Genomic DNA, 5411 nt, shown 5'->3' with positions numbered 1-5411 from the left:
AAATTCATTTTCTATACTTAGCACACAGCTGCTAAAAGTTTAACACCTTGGGCTTGAGTTATTTGCCTTCTCTTTGTTCACCTGGCACATCCCTACAGAGATAATTTGATTGGGTTGATTTACCATTACTCAGTATTGAGTGCTGCTTTTCTTTGTTTGTTTTTAATATTTATTTATTTATTTGGCTGCATTGGGTCTTAGTTGCGGCACGTGGGATCTTTCGTTGTGGCGTCTGGGCTTCTCTTTAGTTGTGGCAAGCGGGCTCTGTAGTTGTGGCTTGAGGGCCCCGAGGCATGTGGGATCTTAGTTCCCCTACCAGGGATTGAGCCCGCGTGGATTCTTAACCACTGGACCACCAGGGAAGTCCCAAGTGCTGCTTTTGAACTAAGCTACTAAGCTTCTAAGCTACTGCTTCTGCCTCAGTGGAAGTTGACTAGCCTGTATGTAGTTGCCTTTGGCTTGTGTCTTAGCCACTGGTTAATCAGCTGTGATAGCAGGGTTTATTTCATTCAGAACAGGTTGTTTGAGTCATACAACTGCTCGGGAAAGAACAGTTTGGATCACTTTGCCTAGAAGGGGTCCATGTACCTGGCAATCCCAGATGGCTGCATGGACTCCTTCAGCCCTTACAATAAATTGTTCAGATCCTTTGTCTCAGTAACTAATTCTGCTTCTGGGAATCTAACCTAAGGAAATAACCCTTAGGTTATCTGCAGTATAGCAGAGTGGTTAAGAACACACAGTCTTTGGAGTCAGATACACTTAGAATTGGATCCCAAATGGTGATGCTAAGTATCTACTAGAGTTTTATTTCTCTGTTCCTGAAGTCATCACTATGCAATTAAAAAAAAAAAAAAACCCACCACGTCTTCATGGGGATGTAATTCACATACTACAAAATATACTCATTTAAAGTGTACAATTTAATGATTTTAACATATTCACAGAGTTGTGCAACAGCAATCAATTTTGGAATATTTTCATAATTTCAAAAAGAACCCCCCATCCATTAATCACTCCTATCCTATAAAACCCTACACAAACACTAATCTTCTTGTCTTTATGGACTTGCCTATTCTGGACTTTTCATATAAAGGAATTATACTACGTGATCTTTTTTAACTGGATCCTTGCATTTAGCACAATGTTTTGAAGTTCATCCAAGTTGTAGCATGTATCAGTACTTGAGTCCTTTTGATTGCTCAATAATAATTCCATTGTTTGAATATACCACTTTCATTGATCTCATCAGTTGATGAACATTTGGATTGTTTCCACTTTTGGGCTATTATGAATAATGCTGCTGTGAACGTTCACGTACATCTTTTTGCATACGAGTTTTTGTGTGGACATATATTTTTATTTCTCTTGGATATATATCTGGAAGTGGAATTGCTAGGTCATAGAGTAATCCTATATTTAACTTTTTGAGGAACTGCCAAACTGTTTTCCAAAATGCTGGACCATTTTATATTCCTACCTGCAATAAATGAGAGCTCCAATTTCTCCGCAAACTCACCAACATTATCTGTCTTTTTTATTATAGGCATCCTAGTGGGTATGAAGTGGTATCTCATTGTGGCTTTTTTTTTTAAAATTTTGTTTATTTATTTATTTTTGGCTGTGTTGGGTCTTCGTTTCTGTGCGTGGGCTTTCTCTAGTTGCGGTGAGTGGGGGCCACTCTTCATCGCGGTGCACGGGCCTCTCACCATCACGGCCCTCTCTTGTTGCGGAGCACTAGCTCCAGACGCGCGGGCTCAGTAGTTGTAGCTCACGGGCCCAGTCGCTCCGCGGCATGTGGGATCGTCCCAGACCAGGGCTCGAACCCGTGTCCCCTGCATTAGCAGGCAGATTCTCAGCCGCTGCGCCACCAGGGAAGCCCCTCATTGTGGCTTTGATTTGCAATTCTTTTTTTTTTTTTTTTTTTTTTTTTTTTTTGCGGTACGCGGGCCTCTCACTGCTGTGGCCTCACCCCTTGCAGAGCACAGGCTCCGGACGCTCAGGCTCAGCGGCCATGGCTCACGGGCCCAGCCGCTCCGCGGCATGTGGGATCTTCCCGGGCCGGGGCACGAACCCCCGTCCCCCGCACTGGCAGGCGGACTCTCAACCACTGCGCCACCAGGGAAGCCCTGATTTGCAATTCTTTAATGGCTAATGATACTGATCTCTTTTTCATGTCCTTATTGACCATTTACATATCTTCCTGGGAGAAATGTTTATTCAAGTCCTTTGCCCATTTGAAAAAAATGGGTCATTTGGTTTTATATTGTTGAGTTACAGAATTTTAAAATATATATATTCTGGATACAAGTCTCTTATCAGATTTGTAAAAATTTTTCTCCCATATGGTAGGTTGTCTTTTCATTTCTTGATGGTATCATTCGTAGCAAAAGATTTTTAATTGTGATATAGTCCAATTTATCTATTTTTTTCTTTTGTTGCTTGTCTACTCAATGTTTTGAATTCCTCTCCTCTCAGTTTCTCTCTCTCTTTTTTTTTTTTTTGGCCGCGCCATGCAGCATGTGGGATCTTTGTTTCCTGTCCAGGGATCGAGCATGTGCCCCCTGCATTGGGAGCGTGGAGTCTTAACCCCTGGGCCAAACAGGGAAGTCCCTCTCTCAGTCTCTCTTGAACCTACTCCAGCCAGGCTTTTGCCCTTACCACTCCACTAAAATTGCTCTTGGTATGGTCACCTGTGACCTCCATGTTGTTAATCCAATGGTCAAGACTCAGCCTTCGTTCTCTTTTTTTTTAATTTTTTTTATTTTTTTGCGGTACGCGGGCCTTTCACTGTTGTGGCCTCTCCCGTTGCGGAGCACGGGCTCCAGACGCACAGGCTCAGTGGCCATGGCTCACGGGCCCAGCCGCTCCGCGGCATGTGGGATCCTCCCCGACCGGGGCACGAACCCGTGTCCCCTGCATCGGCAGGCGGACTCTCAGCCACTGCGCCACCAGGGAAGCCCAGCCTTCATTTTTATTTGACAGAGCTCTTACCTCCTCCTTCTTGAAATTCTATGCTTTATCCACTAGGCTTCCAGGACACTACACCCTCTTAGTTTTCTCCTAACTTACTCACTGGTTGCTCCTTTCAGTCTAGGATTCAGCCCTTGGCTTTGTTTCCCTTTTCTACTTTTACTCTAGTGGTGATTTCATCCAGCCTGAGGGCTTCAAATATCATCTATATGCTGACAACTCCCTAGGTTGTATCTCTGGCCCAAACTCTCTGCCTAAAACATTCTTCCCCCAGATATATGTATTACTAACGACCTGCTATGGACTGAATTGTTTTGTTCCCACCCACCCACCCCCATTTATATGTTGAAGCTCTAACTCCCAATATAACTATTTGGAGATAGGGCCTTATTGAAGGTAATTAAGGTTGAATGAGGTCATGAAGGTAGGACCTGATCTAACAGGATTAATGTCCCTGTGAGAAGAGATACCTGAGAGCTCTCTCCCTCCCTCTCCCCACCTCCTTGTCTCTCTCCTCTGTCTCCATGTGCACGAAGAACAAGAAGGCTACCTCTGGAAGCCAGGAAGAGCTCTCCTCAGAACCGGACCAGGCTGACTACCTGATCTCTGATTTCCAACCTCCAGAACTCTGAGAAAATGAATGTCTATCGTTTAAGCCACCCAGCCTATGGTATTTTGTTATGGCAGCCTGAATTGACTAACACACTCCACTTTCAGGTTTTTGCTCAGATGTTCCCTTCTCACTGAGGTATTTCCTCTCTATCGTATTTAAAGTTGCAACCCTGTCTAACCCTGGCATTCTCTTTCCCCTTTTCCTGCTTTATTTTTCTCCAGTAAATCATCTGGCGTATTATACCTATATTTTAATTATTTTTTACTGTCTAGCTCCTATCACTAAAATGTAAGTTTTTAAGGGTAGAGACGTCTGTCCACTTTGTTCACCTCTGTTTCCCTAATACCTAAAATAGTGCCAGGCAAATTATAGGCTTTTAAAAAATATATGAATGAACGATTGCCATTGTAGTTTGAGACTATATAATGAAATTAGATGTATTAAATTGGGATATTATCAAATTGGCTACTTCTGTGAAAGTTAGAATTTAGGCTTTCATGGTTCCTACCTCTTAGGAACTGTTAATTAACAGCGTTTTCAGCTTTATCAGCTAACAAAATTCCTTCCCTCATGACCATTGCAATGAAAGACTCTTGGTGAGCAAGCCATAATTGGAGCTGAGATGGTTTTTATATCAACACCGTGTAAACATAGCCCAGTGCCAGAACATTGTGCTTTTATGTTTCATTAAACACCATGTGTACAATGGTGGCTCCTTTGACTTTGCTGAGAGATCCTCTTCAAAGTTGTGTGATCCATTGCTGGCATTACTATGGCCTCCTCTTTTTGGCTAAATACTGTATGATCTAAACAAAAATGTTTGAATACGGGAGTACCAGCTTAAATGTTACCTTTGCTTTTTTTTTTTTTTAACCAAGATCTGTGTTTCATGCTGGTCATTATACTTTGGCAATATAATATAGATTTTTTTTAAGTGTAAGGGTTTTTTTTTATTATTATGTGTAACACAAAGTTATTTAAGTCAATAAATTTTTAAGGAATTTCACACGTTCTGATTCTTTCCACTGCTAATCACCTTAGTTCCTCCAAACTCATAATCTTCAAGATAAAATAGCCCTTTCAAAAAGAAGTTATCATGTGAGTTAGTCCACAATTCTTTTAGTTAGGCTTCTTTGATCTCCAATGAAATATGGACACACTTCAAAATTCCCCACCTGTCATCTTTGGGATCCAATTTCCTCAAGCGATTTACTTTAGGACCATGTTTAGGGTCAGGAGATGGATCTGCCTGGTTCTGAATTTGACACCCTCTAAAAATGTATTAGGTTCAAATCATATTCACTCCTAAGCCATCACACCCTAGAACAGTACAGATCATTGGGATATGCCAATACCTTTTAAAATTATCCAGACACTGTGTTCAAGATAAAAGCCTAAAAAAAGAAGCCATCTTTGTTTCATGTCAACATTAAAATTAGAGTACTAAATCAATACAGCTGATAATTTAAAAGCTTAAGATATGAGGGAAATTATCAGTTCTATAGTCCTGGAAGCAATCTTTATGTTTATCAATACACCCCCATCACTTGACTCTCTTAGGTATCATGTTCCTTCTTATCTGTATCAAAACTCATACTGAACAATGAGTTCTGGGTTGCAAAAGAGGATTATAGATTTGTTTTTGTTATTGCTTTATGGCAATTCTTTGTATATGGGATGAGAAGGTCATCAATAGTAAGGAAGACCACTAGTGAAAAAACATGACCTCATTATTTTGATGAGAAGTCTACATGGATACATTAGTACGAATAAGTTATATTAGTAGTCATTGCAATAGGAACTGTAAGTAACAGAAGAAAATTAA

This window comes from Leucopleurus acutus (assembly GCF_964270905.1).
Source record: "Leucopleurus acutus genome assembly, chromosome: 2".
NCBI classification, from domain to species: Eukaryota; Metazoa; Chordata; class Mammalia; order Artiodactyla; family Delphinidae; genus Leucopleurus; species Leucopleurus acutus.
The sequence above is the reverse complement of the archived record's forward strand: the minus strand, read 5'-3'. Positions refer to the sequence as shown.